Genomic DNA, 15,772 nt, shown 5'->3' with positions numbered 1-15,772 from the left:
TCCGTAAACAATCGGTAGTTTCCGCGTGCCAAAACCGGATATGACGTACATGTATCCCTTCTATTCAACCTAGCCATTCAAGTGCTTAATTTCCCCACGTAAATGTCTATGTTATATAGCGTACGATCGCGCTTTTGTACAGCAAATATGGTGCACTGTGTTGTATACAGATGTAACCAAAAGAGTGATGATGGGGAAAAAGCGTTCTTTCTTTTTCCGAAAAACCATGTTTACCAGAAAAAGTGTATTTAATCTGTGGGATCGAATAGGGGAGGGATGGGAAAGCTGTATCATATATGCCGGATTATAGTTAATTTGGCCCAAAGACAATTAGGCCCAACTCAAAATACAATTCGGCCAAACTTAACAATAGTTTGTACGTTATTTTTCTTCAACCAAAAAGTAGATGCTATGTAAGATAGGGTTTAGGGAGAAAAAAAACCTAAATTTAAACAAATTATTTTGATATTCTTTGAAAGAAAATAATCATACTTCGTAACGCACATATTTATGAGAGAAAACACAAACTGACATATCTTGCTTGTTCTAATTAAAATATTTATATACATTTGTTATGCTAACAAATATATGCATCTGCACAACGACATCCTCAATTTAAGTCGTCCGGTAAAATTATCAATAATCATTTATAAAACAAAAATACGTAACAGATAATATTCTACATAATACGTATACATTTTGCTAAGGGTAGTGTACATGAGATATTATAACAAATATACTTAATTTTAGGCTTCACGTTGTAACACAGCTGCATACAATACATACTAGATTACACATGAGAGAGAGAGAGAGAGAGAGAGTAATGTTGAGCATTTTGTCAGTATTTAGTTGCTGCAATATGAAGCTCTTACCAGTTAATTTTATTGTTTGTTTTTATTTTTCAAGTTGTCTTAGTGTTTCTTTGCGTAAATTGAAAGCTTGTCATTACTGGTCAATATCATCAATCATATTTGCTCCATTATTCAGTACAAATTAGAAAGGAAATAATTTTGTGTTTAATTTGTGCCCCCCCCCACTCAGGGTACAAAATAAATTGATAAACATACACTTGTTTGAAAATAAAATGAAAGAAATTAACCTTGCATTGTTATCATATATTCCTTCTTTTTTCCGTATATGTAGCGGATGCCGGCTTGCGTATGCATCCTTAGTGTAGTGTGAATCGCTTATGTCAAATAACATAATCGCAAATGAGACGAAAGTATCACCCGATTGCTTGAAGGCACCTGCCATTTACGCATGATAAGTTACTTATTGCAAACTGTCCCAGATTGTATTGTATCCAGGTCAACTATAAGTTGATATCTCGCAAATAATTTTTAAAAAAAAATCATTATTTTAAAATACATTCAATGTGAGTGCAAATGATAATCTGTTTGCTAGCATGTGTTATAAAAGTATTATTAAAGCAAACTATTATTGTGTATAATATTTGCCCTTCAAACATCAGTTATGATTACATATGGCAAACAAATAGAAGCCCAGGTGATAAACACAACCGGCATGGAGCAATAAACTCATTGTTTAAACTTATCGACAGGATATCAGATACATAGGTTATTTTATTACAATGCAAACCAACCCCGGAAAATTGACTTTGGTATCTTTTTAGTATGCCGATTTGTTCTTCTGAAGTCGGCCGACAAAAGGAAGTCAAGTTTGGTTCCTTTGGATTCTTTAAGTGTGCCTATTTCTTTCATCTTTTTTTTTATAAAGTCTGCCGACACAGGGAAGCCAGCATTGATTCTTTTTACCTGTATTAACGGGAATTTTCAAAATAAACAGTTTTGAAAGCAACACAATCTAGTGCGTCATGCACGCATGTCGATTAAAGGCTGAACAGTAAATTAGTTTTCATTAGTTTCATCTAAAATATTCCTATCCATAGTTTATAGTGCTTTATTTTTCGACAACAAGAAGCATGTACTTCGTCTTGTAGGGATAAATGTACGTCATTTCCGGTTGCGTCCTCTATAGGTGGGAAATCATAACTAAGGGTAAGTAACAGCGTTGTATACTTCTATTGCGAGTAATTAAATTATTATTTCTTCTTTACACTTGATAAAAAAAAATGTTGTGCGAGTGTAAATATTTTAAATCATGTAATGCAAATCTGATATAAATAGGAAACTGTTGGAGTTTGGCCGGTGAACTTTAAGTTAAACTATTTACTGAATTATAGAAAGTAGCATATATACCAATGACTTTCGTATCCCCGTCCAGAGACTTGTTTGTGGCTATACAATAGCTAATGTCTGAAAATGAAAGGTGAACGTAACATGTAATACAATGTTTTTCACTGGGAAACAAAAATAGTAGCATATAATCTACATATAAATTCTTGCCTTTGATAGTTTGCCTCATTTCAAACCGACATTTAGTGGTGATATAGAAAATGTCAGAATCCGCTGCTTTAGAAACATCTACAATTCACAACTTAATAGAAACTTTCTGTTGCAAAGTAGTTGCCTCAAAATGTGTTTGATCAAAAACATCTTTGTGCAGGAAAATATAACATAAAACTGGTCGTCAGATGGATTTGAGAATTATGACCAGCGGAACAGGTGGCAATGGTGTCAGAACTGTTACATTAGCAATTAAATATGAATTTAAAAAAAAAAAACTTTATCAAGTGAACATTTTCGATCCACTGAGAAGAATGAATTCTATAGATTTGTTCTTCTTTGCCTTAAATTTATCCAGAGAGAATAAAGCAAAAGACAAGGGTATAGTTACAATAGCTTTGTATTGCCAAGGTACACCAAAACATGCGCAAGTGAATACTTAACCAAAATGTATTATGATCTCCACATTTCAAAAGCCGGGAAGTGATATTCATCTTTGTCGTGTAAATATTTTCATGAGATCGGCACAAAATCACCGATGCCGTCTATTTGAATCAACGATGCGAACACGTGCCTAAAGTAATTCATTACAATCGCTACATGTTGATGATATTTCGTGGCATTGACTAACGTGGTCTTGCAAGGATTCATCGGACGTGTTGTGCCATCGACCATTCGTGGGAAGAATTTCGTGATATGTTTGCGCAGAGTATGAAAAGCGATGCCACAAAGCAGCTCATGAACACCGAGAACTGATTCGTAATGTTATTAAAGGCAAAATAATTGTCAAAGGTATGTTACTGTCGCGATAAACTGCGCGAGAAGTCCTCACAGCGGGATTTGAACAAACATTTCCACAGCCGATTAAAAGGAAATGCCAAGGCAACAAAAGCAACAGTTAAACAAGTAGCGGCGCTAACGGGAACAGAAGATGAACAGGATCGAATTCGTAAAAAGCGTTTTAAGATTATAAATATCAGCAAGATAAACAGCAAAGACGACTATTAAACAGTTACCAGCGTACTATGTAGGTCCTGAGCTCAAAGGCAACAGGTGTAGAGTGGAAGGAATCTGAATGTGAAGAGAATAAATATCAAGAACATCCAGCTTGGAGTAAAGACGCTCAGAAAGAACAGCTACCGGAACAACCACAGAGGTGGATGGAGCAACAGTAAATTGTACACCTATGCAGAGAGAAGAAGAAAAAGAAAACTATTATTCAAGTGGCTAGAGCAAAAACGAGTACCTGAATTTCTCATACAGGAAAAACAAGATAAATGGATAAAGCAACAACAAAAAGTGAGACCAGCAACAATAATCAAAACATACACCTGCAACCACACATGAAGAAGAGAAAGGAAGCACCTTGGTGGACTGTCTGATCCTTTCTACTATACCTTGCTGATCGATTAGAAACACTCGTAGGATCAATTCGTACGGGAAACAACATACCAGAAGTCATTAATGAGGCCACATTGATTTATCACCGACTGTTCACCAATTATATCATGTACAGAAATACATATAGCGTATTGATGCATGCACTTTTTAAAGATATCAATGATGATACGACGAGCGTCATAAATGCAATACCGATAATGAGTTTTGAGACGGTTGACACACTTCGTGTGCTACGCAAAATTAATGCTGTGATGCAGCATGTTGTTGTAAATACGTGTATTTTTCATGTACGTATCGGTGATGGCGGTGGTGATTATCAATGTTATGCTGTGATTCTTCTTCACAAGGTTCTGTTGTTGGAGAGTTATGGTGGCCAAATGAGCATCATTGATGCACCTGTTGAAATACTCGATGGAAAATGTTATATTCTTAAATAATAATTTCCTATCACAATAAACAAATTGTCCAGTCACAGTGAAACTTTCACCGACTGTCCCAGGGTGGTTGACGCAAATACAACTCGTTCAGTTTAATTCGGCAAAACACAATAACACTTTGCTGACGTTAAAGTTATCCAAGTCAGAGGTGACACAAATGCAAGAAAAAGGTTGAATACTTTAATTCCTTGCAGCGCTTTCAGCGTTGTTTGTAACAGCGGCTGCAGCGGTTGCAAATGCTGCAGCGTTAGGGGCTGTCGGAACTGCATCTTCGATTGGGCTAAAAAGGCGATTGGTGATCGCATAGTGCATCGAAAACCTAGTAAGTCAGTAAGAAAGGAAAAAGGTCTTAAATTGCCAGGAACTAATCGTCGAGTACTATCGGACAGAGGTCTTTGATTTCAAGGTACAAAACACAGAAGGCAACACCGTTGACCAATCTTGATTTACTTGCGATTACAAAATCAGTCCAAAATTTTTGCAGTGTCTTTATGCAAAATGAAAATGGTCGATGATGCCACGCAGACGTGAAACCAGTATTGTCAACCTGGATTTGACAACAGGTTCTGGCACTCACTGGGTCGCATACTTGGTGACACCAAAACATTATTTGTAGTTTGACTCGTATGGACTTGCGCCACCCGTTGAAGCTATAATTATTAATCAAGGAACAGTGGTCAACAACCACTATTTTATTTAATTATACCGGTACAAACTCGGTTTAATGGTCCCATGTACGGTCAGCTTGTTGTTGAAGTGTTACATGCACTTGAGTGTTCACCAACCCTACAAACATTTATTGATTTCACATTAAAGTACGTTTAATATTGTACAAAATGTGTATTAATATTTACGGACGTAACTCAGCCCGACGACACTGTGATGATGTGGATCTGAACAGATTTGCCACCCAAGCGGATTTGACAGAACTACTAGTCGTGTTTGTTGTCGGTGTCGACCCAGGCAAGCTTGTGACTTTTGAAGATAAAACAAGGAAACTTAAAAACATCTAACATTCACATTCAAGATGTTATTGGCAAGTTGAAATGCGCTGTCGCAAAGATCGTGGCTGAAATCACTGAAAACAGGGGGAATCAGCGACGCTGGTGTGTCGGTTGCTTATTATCACTGAGTTTGTTGATGATACTAATGCAAAGGAAAACAATACGTAGATGGACAAACTGCGCGTAGTAACATTCATTTACAAGATACTTAATAATAACCAGTGAAAAAATATATAAACTGAATGGTAGTAAAATAATAGCTGGTCGAATTGATTTTGGTGAATTAAATGGTTTTTATAAGCCTAAATCTAACATCTTAACAGCACTTGAGTCTGGCTCGTATTTAGGTATTGTATCCGGTTATTATAGTGGACAGAGTCAATTAACAGCATTGATCCGCGAATAAACATATAAACGGTACTAAATCCTTCGTATTAACATCAGCAATATCATTGTTAACTAAAGATGAAATTCAGTTCGTAGCATTTCACATATCTCCGGCCGGCTTCTTAACTGTCTTAGGTGTTTATTTAAGACCAGATTTATTGGATAAGTAATAGATTCTGACCGTGATGATGAGGTTGCGGAATTTACCGACAGGGTGTTAGATCAATTAACAGCGGATGCTAATGTTGATAATTTTGTCCCACTTGTCGACGAAGATGTGCGTCAGAGTGGTGTAACCAGATCATCGTATACATTAAAATATAATGATGTTAGGCTTAAAAATACAAATCGAGGTGCAACCAATATATTTTTAAATGAATGTAATGGTAAACCCAATGACCTTAGAACTGTTGAAAATTTAAATATTCTTCATGCAGAGAGATCTTTTTATAATTGTATGACAGTTGTGCCAATAAAAAGGGTAATATGGTAGTTGGCGTGATGAGTCATGACAGGGTCTGCTTGTTGTGCAAATGTTATACGTGATTATTAATAGAAGAACTATGATGGACCCTCAATGTTACCGACATGAAAAAATAATCGAAGCGGGGCAACATCTGCGATATGAAATCACACAGATAACGCCCTGTGTTTGGTTGTATCTGCTATTTGCGGGCTTGTAGGCGCAACAATGGGAATTATTCTCGGGGCTATATCGATAGTAACCGGTGTCTCTGGTGTGCTAGCAAATTAATTTTGATAGATTATATTAACGAATACATGTTTGTACAGAACTGCTTTCAGCGGCAAAAAGCAGTCTTCACACGATTGGTAAACTGTATTCGATGGCAATCGAGGTTAAATAATTAGCTTAGCCAAGATCGAGATTAGGTTGGCGGAAATGGAAAACTCTGACAATTCCGAGCACAGATAAGGAACCTCTTGGCGGATTTAAAGACGATAAAAATCAAGTTAAACAATTTTGACATTCGTGGATTAATAATCTACGGGTTGCACATATGATGTGGTTTGCTTGCTAAAATGGGCACAGGTCATCGTGATAGAGGCCATTACTTATATCATGGATAAAAAGCACAAATAAACGCAATAATGACAATACTTTTGCCAAACAAGTAGACCACGTGTTTGTTTCGTGACCTTCGACGGATCTCATAACTGCTTAGTCCTGTATCAAAAATGAACTCTTCGATAACTCCATAGCCAATATGGCTGACTACATTTACCAGAACCCACATTTTTAGGATATATCAACTGTGTATGTTGATGAAAATTGTGTTAAAACCATTCGTGCGCGAAACGAATTCGACAACTTTTGCTACATTTAGAGAGGCTCGCATAACCATTGACTAAGTTACGGTCTCGGATATCATTCGTAATGCTTAGCATGTATCCAGTTTCTATATTACCAGCAAATGCTGTAACTCAACCGTCGTTTCGTTTGAACACTTCAATTTTTCCTTTGCTGTGTTTGATTTGTTAACCTCTGGTGGCGTCCAGGCATCCAAAATACCACAAAATGTTTATATTGGAAATCGGACGTAGCATATGTCATCAGATGTCGCATAGACGCGGAAGAGTCGAGGAGTCTTTATTTGGTGACTGCGGATTAAACACGAGTTATTTATCTTCTCGTAAGACTCGGAATCAAAAGTGGTGATCAGAACAATTCACGTTCTTATTCTTAACGTAGTTTTTCTTATTTCTTTTAATAGCATAAAAATGTAAAATTTGTACATTAAATTTACTCGACATATCTTAAAATTCAACTGGCCAGATCGAATGGCTACTCACTTTTTGTCACAGTCCGCCGTGAAACTGGCTGGCATAAGCCTGGCAACATGTTCTTGTATTATGTACTTACTCTCTCTATCGAGATTCCAACCCCCTCGACATATATGTATCTCCACTGTTCTAAGCATTGGATTTTAATTAGGTGAGTATCATCTTTTGTTTTCTTCTTCAAAATGTTGCTCTCTCTCTCTCTCTCTCTCTCTCTCTCTCTCTCTCTCTCTCTCAGCAGAAGATACCTGCTTGATTCAAAACCTGTTTTGAACACACAATTTATAGTATGTTCATGTTTTTAAACGATTGTTTTAAAAAATCCCTAAGAAACAACAGCAACAAAAAAAAATCGATTGGTTTTAAGGTTTAAGTCGTCAAATGAAATATGCCCGTCGTAGTGAAAATATTGCGCAATATTTTTTTTAAAAATTTCAATTGATTGCACACGTGATGATCTGCGATCTGCGACTTTCCGACAAAGTCTATTCAGTTGTTGATATCTGGAACGAATTGACTTTTATGTCATTATTATATTTCAGTTATTTTTGTTTTTAAATTTATCATGCTTAAAGTATTTCTAAACAGAAGAATCACCGCATACAAATGTGAATAAATTTGAACCTACCGTGCTATGTGACTGTTTAAAAGCTCAAATTTTGGACAGATATAATATGCCATGCTATCGATATGTTGACACCTTTATGACGATAATGACCTTGTGAAGTAATGATGCATATTTTTCTCGAAATTTTATACACATAATATTTCAGCTTTAAAACGGTGCTATTATTTAACTTAAAAGTAAAAAACGTGTTATTGGATGTTTTACAGTCGCGAATGTTCATTGTAGCTTTCACAATTTTAGTCATATAGCTACGATGTCTGCAGTGTGGCAGTTTATGGTGATGTCAAGTACTGGGGCATCATGCAGATATATGGTAACTTGTCCCACCCAAGTAGTGAATAGGGATACCGTAGGGACTAGGGGACTTACCATTAAAAACATGGGTTTTGTGCCGTAAGGACTATAGGAAAAAATCCGTTGTACTATAGGGAGAACATAATGTTATTTTCCCATAGTCCCTAGAGTACAAATAACTTTACAAAAAATCATAGGTATTATAGGGACAAGGAAATCGAACATGAGGAAAATAACATTAGTTTCCCATTGTGGCTTTACAGTCCCAAGGGAATGAACATGGATGGGTTTTATAGGGACAATAGGAAATTAACATAGGAATACAGGACCGGTACTTGAGGGACAATGGGACTGTAACATGGTGAGTTTGTCTAGGGACAATTTGACTTTAACATGGGTGGGACTATAGAGGGACAAAAGGTATTAGGACTGTCTAGGGACAATGGTAAAAATCATGCTAGAAACAAAACAAACTCTTACTTTACTATTCACAAGCCCCTAACCAGGGTGTATTGCCTATGTTAAATTTCCCCTTGTCGCCAGGGACTGTCCAGCGACAATGGGAATTTAACATGGGAATTTGAACAGGGATGGGTCTGTATAGCGACAAGGGAAAATGAACATGCGAATATATCTTAGGTTTGTATAGCGTCAAGGGAAAATGAACATGGAAGATGGAGATAACACAGACAAGAGACAAACACTGAGTTGACAAGCCAAATCTAACCCCAAGCTTTATTATCCACACAGAAGGGAAAGTTAAATAGCCACACACTCTACTATCCACACAAACGAACGTGAGGGCATACAAAACCCAATCATATACTATCCACACAAACGTACGTGAGTGCATACAAAACCCAATCATATACTATCCACACAAACGTACGTGAGGGCATACAAAACCCAATCATATACTATCCACACAAACGTACGTGAGGGCATACAAAACCCAATCATATACTATCCACACAAATGTACGTGAGGGCATACAAAACCCAATCATATACTATCCACACAAACGTACGTGAGGGCATACAAAATCCAATCATATACTATCCACACACGGGGAGAGACCAAAACATAACCAAAATCTACCATCCACACAGAAGAGAAGGTTAAATAACCACACACTCTACTATCCACACAAACGTACGTGAGGGCATACAAAACCCAATCATATACTATCCACACACGCTAAGCAGCCAAATCAAACCCGAATCTACTATCCACAGACGCTAAGCAGCCAATCCATGGGCAGGGTTATATAGTGCAATGTCACTCGCGTCATTCTTCAACATTGTTACAATTTTTTTCCGAACGTGTGTTTTGGTTTTAGATTTCAGAGTTAACCATAGGCAGAGTTATACAGTGCAATGTCACTCGCGTCATTCTTGAAAAAGCCTTGTGTTTGTTTCCTTTCTTGAAAAAACGATAGATCTAAGGTTAGAATTTTTCCGTGACACATTGCAGTGCCAAAATAAAGAGAAAGCTACGATACCTGAATTGCACAAGCTCGTCCACTCCAGATTTTATTTCATCCAGCGATTTGCTGATTTACAATTTGTAAGGATGTAAGTGTTTCAAAAAAAAAATTACATGACAAACGGAACATTTCACAGAACTAGGGTGACTACTGATCACAATTTTGGAGAGGTATCTTCAGACGGGAACAGATGCTCTTAAGATTTCAATCAACACTACTATGACGGAGAGAGAGAGAGAGAGTTATTCCTACTGTAGAACATATCAAGACACTTACGTTTGTTTTTACAGTCTATTTTCCTGAAGAAAGATTCAAAGAAACACTCATTTCACTCAGATAATCACAGCCATAGAAAAATTTCACCATTATTAAATATCACCAGAGTGAACTGCAGATTTAGGTAACTAAAATTTCCTCCTTTTTTGATAACGCGGATGTAAAGTTCTCACAGAATAGTTCATCCAAAATATGCTGTGATGTATTTGACTATAAAACTGATACAATTTCTGTGGGATCGCCCAGAGTACGATTGTTCTTGCGTAAATTTTACTTTTTTTAATTATTTTATTAATCGACTAGCAGTGAGACACGACTTATCTCGACACTGTGTGAAGAGATACTGAAGTCAATTCGTAGTGAACGTGGTCAGAAAATAAGTCTAGCCAATGAAATCGTTTATAATGAGCGATGCATTGTTTTGTTCGAAATTAGTGAGGCAAAATAATGCCTACGCTCTTGCATTGTTACCATTGCAGTGCAGACAGACTGAATATGAACTTGAATCGCTCTGTTGTGTATCGTACCATTTTTTCTAACCGTATCAACTACTGAAAGGTCACAGTACTGGTTCACGTTCTGAAATCGTCAATTTCTTTTTTTTACCTCACTTAAACATTTTGACATACACACTCACATAGGTATAGTCAGAAGTGTTACAGTACTGAGTGGCATTTTTTTTTTAAATTGTGACTCGGGGGTTTTTATGAAGTAAATAAACTAAAGTATAGTGAACCTCAAGGATGGTGACCCAAGCTGTCTGTCTATTGATGCGTGTATTTACTTCAGAAGAAATAGGACCTCTAAAACACAAAGATATACGACAAGCATGATTAGAATGAACACATCGGCAGTTAACTGTAGGAACAAAGGGGGTGTTTTCCTTCAAGTCCGTGTAACTTAGAGTTTCAATCCTCTTTCAAGACAAACTTGTATCCTTCTTAAAATAAAAAACTGAACAAACGTAAGCACTTTGCTCCAGATATTTCCTTTTGCAGCAACATACTATACAGCATAAATACTGTTACAACAATAGAAAGCCTTAAATCTTCTAGCAAAAAAGTAATCTCCACTTTCACACATTGGTAAATGGAAAACTGTTTCTTTTCTAGAGTTTGACCCTATGTTCTTATTCTACAACCAAGAGACACTTACGTTTTATGCCAGGTCTATTCTGATCCAGTGAGAGTGAAATGAATAGTGGAAGGTAAGACACACAACCTTTACATAGGCACTTGGTCTGCCATGGATATAAAGTAGCCCATGGTGTTTAAACTTTAGTCATTTGACGTTTTACTATCAAGATGAAACGATTGAATCATTTCGAGAAGAAAGAAGAAGAAGAAGGAAAGAGGCAGAAACGTGATCCATCGCCTCGTACCATCGCTGAAGTCTTAGCACAAATTCATGCCGGTGATTTTGAAGATGATATGAGTGAACCAGAATCCAACCCCAGTGAGTCTGCATCTAACCCAGTTCACCAGTCAACCCTGAAAAGTACTATCACATTCGAGAGACGGAGAAGCGACCCTCTAGAAAATTTAGAACCACGACTTACAAATACACGGTGAAGTTTAAAGATTTCAAGTCCGACGTACCCTTGGAGAAAGCAGAAGGGTTCATCACCGAGGTGTGGGATTCTTTGCTCACCACACTCAAGCGACAATGTCAACCCAAAGAAGACGATCGCTTGGGACTATCCATATATCACGACGGCTTGAAATCCCCTGTTTGGATCGAGTTTATCAGACCCGCAGAACTAACCCCTTCCAAAGTCATGGACAAGATACAACAGATGCAACAATCCAACGACCAGATTGACATCACCGATGGAAAAGCCACAGTGAAAATGACCCACGCCTCTCCTCGTCAAGGGACTGGTCGCAAAAAGGTCTTTATGGTGAACGGCCTTCGTAGTATTAAGCGTAGCCTCGTCCAAATTCACAACCCTCAAGACCAGATGTGTTTAGCCAGGGCTATCGTGGTGGGACTAGCGTATGCCGACAAGAACGACACGGTAGAATGGAAAAGAGCCTGGGAGAACATTCGAAAATCGAACTGAGCCAAACAACGAAACGAAGCAGAACTCCTGTTACAACAAGCCGGCCTGTCCAAAGACACACCCTGTGGCATTCCTGAAATGCAAAAATTGCAAGATGTCCTAGCTCCACGCTACACCTTGAAAGTGCACCCTCAAGAAATGCGTGGGCCTCTGTTGTTTCGAGGCCAAGATTTTAAAGATGGAAAATACATTCACCTTTATCATCACGAAGAACATTTCGATGACATTACCACCATCACTGCATTCCTAGGATACGGTTATTACTGTGAAAAATGTGACTATGGCTATAACAATCGAGAGCAACACAAGCATTGTGGATCGAAATGCTCAGGATGTTTGGCCTCTCAACCCTGTCTGGACGAAGGACAAGAACGAGTGCATTGTTCAGCTTGTCTGCGTACGTTTGTCAGTCCTACCTATTACCAACAACATTTGAAGACACAAGGTTCACAGAAGAAATGCGCTTGTCAACTCCTCAGATTGTGCCCTACGTGTGGACAAGGCATACGTACCAATAGTACCAAGGCACACGTATGTTCAGAAAAGAAAAAATGTCACATTTGTCATCACATCGTGGACTTGGAACATCAATGCTACATGCAAAAATACCAACCGCAGCAAGAGGAAGATGACAGGAACAAAGGCAATTTCATCTTTTTCGATTTCGAATGCATGCAAGAGACCGGCACTCACATTCCTAATTTCTGCGTGGCTCATCGAGCGTGCGAAAAGTGCATTCAAGAACCTATCGTGAGTCATTGCCCGCACTGCAGTAAGATTCCTGGAGGGCGTGAAAAAATCTTTCGAGGACCCAAGACGCATGACGATTTTGCGCAATGGGTCTTAGACCCCATCGACGAAACGTGGAGCCAAGAGGACATCGAAAGTTATGGTAATTGTCATCGTCACGCCACAGCGATGGCTCACAATTTCTCCGGATACGATGGACAGTTTCTTCTCAGATACTATACAGAACATGGTACCGAACGTCCTAAAGTCACTTTGAACGGAGCTAAAATCATTTTCATGCAAGTGGGACAAGTGCAGTTTAAAGATTCGATGAGCCATTTGGCCATGCCTTTGAGTCGAATGCCTAAAACGTTTGGAATGACAGAAATAGCTAAAGCGTACTTTCCACACTTTTTCAATACCAAAGCCAATCAACATACCGTTCTACCCCATTTGCCTGAGGCTCACTATTACGAACCCGACAACATGCGTACCGAACAACGAGAAGCTTTCTACCCTTGGTACCAGGCTAACGCCTCCGACCCTTTTGACTTTCAGGAAGAAATGCTAAAGTATTGTCGTTCCGACGGGACATTTTACGGCGTTGCTATGGAAAATTTCGAGAACTGTTCATGGAACACGGAGGGGTCTATCCTTTGAAAGAAGCTTGCACCATTGCCAAAGCGTGTTCCTTAGTGTACCGGCAACGATTCATGCCTGAAAACACCGTTGCTGTCATCAGTCCTCAAACGACCAACTATGTCAAACGTCAATACTCGGTCAAAGCCCTACGTTGGTTACATTACTTGTGCAATAAAGAAGACAAATGGATTCAACATGCCCGCAACGGAGGAGGCGAAAAGACCATTGGAAATTGTTCCGTGGATGGCTGGGACTTAGAAAACCTCAAGATCGTGTACGAGTTTAACGGTTGCTTATTTCACGGATGTCCCGTCTGTTACCCTGACCGTGGCACTAAAAATCAGTTTTTACAACGAACCATGGAAGACTTGTACCAGGACACTTGTCAGCGACGTTTGAAGTTAGAACAGAAAGGATACCAAGTGGTGGAAATGTGGGAACACGAATACAATCGCCGTTTGAAAACCGATCCCGAGTTTAAACGTGTCGTGGAAAGTTACAAGCTGATGGACCCACTGAACCCGAGGGAAAGTTTGTACGGAGGAAGGACCAATGCCACCTGTTTGCTGTACCAAGTCGACGAAGAGAAAGGAGAAGAAATCAAATACGTGGACGTGTGTTCGCTGTATCCTTACGTGTGCAAATATTGTCACTTTCCTGCAGGGTACCCGCAATTATTGACGGAACACATCGACCTGGCCAACATTCGACAATACGAAGGCTTGATCAAGTGCAAAGTTTTGCCTCCCACCGACTTGTACCATCTCGTCTTACCTCACTATTGCCAAGACAAAGTGATGTTTCCCTTGTGTCGTACATGTGCCGAAACGTGCAACCAAGACCAGCCTTGTCATCACACCCAGGAAGAACGAGCATTGACAGGAACCTGGGTCACCGTAGAATTGTTCAAAGCTTTGGACATGGGATACCAACTGTCAGAAGTGTACGAAATTTGCCACTTTCCTAAGACACAACAATACCACAAGGGTGACCCTACTCAGAAAGGCATCTTCGCAGGCTACGTGGATGCCTTTTTGAAGCTGAAGCAAGAAGCCAGCGGCTATCCTTCCTGGTGTCACACTCCCGAAGACCAAATAAAATTCAAAGAGAAATATTGGGAACAAGAAGGCATCCCTTTAGACCACATCGAGAAAAACGAAGGCAGGCGATCGTTTGCCAAAGTGATGTTAAATTGCTTTTGGGGTAAAATGGCACAACGACCGTGTTTACCCAAGACGGAATATTTGACAGAACCTTCCCGCTACTTCCAGATGATTCACGACAAAACGAAATTCATCAAAGACGTGGACGTCGTTCGTAAAGATTTGATCTTAGTCAATTACGAAGAAGATCTGAACTTTGTACAAGATGATCCATTTTGAAATGTCATCATTGTGGCTTACGTGACAGCCCATGCTCGCTTAAAATTGTACGAAGCTTTAGAACTGTTAGGGGATCGCGTCCTGTACTTTGACTCGGACAGTTGCATCTACATCCATCGCCCGGTACAGCAACACCCTAACATCGAAGGAGACCGATTAGGAGCCTGGACAGGCGAACATCCTGATGACAAGATTCTAAGTTTCGCGAGTGGCGGTCCTAAAAAATACGGCTACGAATACCGTGACAAACAAGGAGAAGTGTACACGAAGTGTAAAGTGAAAGAATTGACTCTGAATGATTGTACTAGTCGAGTGGTGAACTTTGGCGTATTGAAAGAAGCCTTGCAGTACGGAGAGGATGAAAACTTTTACGTGACCACCCACCAACCGAGCAAGATTGTACGTTTACCCACTCACCACATCGTCAGTCGACCCTTGGAAAAAGTCTATGAAATCGTGTACCACAAGCGAGTGCGTCTTCCCAACCACTTTACTTTGCGGTACGGTCACATCGATATCGGACAGTATATCAAAAGGAATCATATGCAAGGCCAATAGTAAATGGTCAAGTGTCAGAAAAACCCGTCACCGAGGACAACCATTCCCTTCAGGATAGGACTGTCGTGGACATTCCCAAAAGACTCTTTCGGGAGGACACTTGTGTGACAATACCTCATGTAAAGACTGTCAGAACATTACACTCTGTCCCTAGGACATCTTAGTGACCAAACACATGTTTTACAGAGACTTCTTACTATCTCACGTTGATCGTTTTCATGTGCCTTTTATCGTTGTACGTAACTATTTGACTTTGATGTATTTTAGTCTTTCGTGTTTATTTCTGAAACCTCAATAAACGTGTCCTGAAAAAGTATATA

This window comes from Sinohyriopsis cumingii, chromosome 2 (assembly GCF_028554795.1).
Source record: "Sinohyriopsis cumingii isolate HCF-2022 chromosome 2, ASM2855479v2, whole genome shotgun sequence".
Taxonomy (NCBI): Eukaryota; Metazoa; Mollusca; class Bivalvia; order Unionida; family Unionidae; genus Sinohyriopsis; species Sinohyriopsis cumingii.
Note: the sequence above shows the minus strand (reverse complement) of the source record.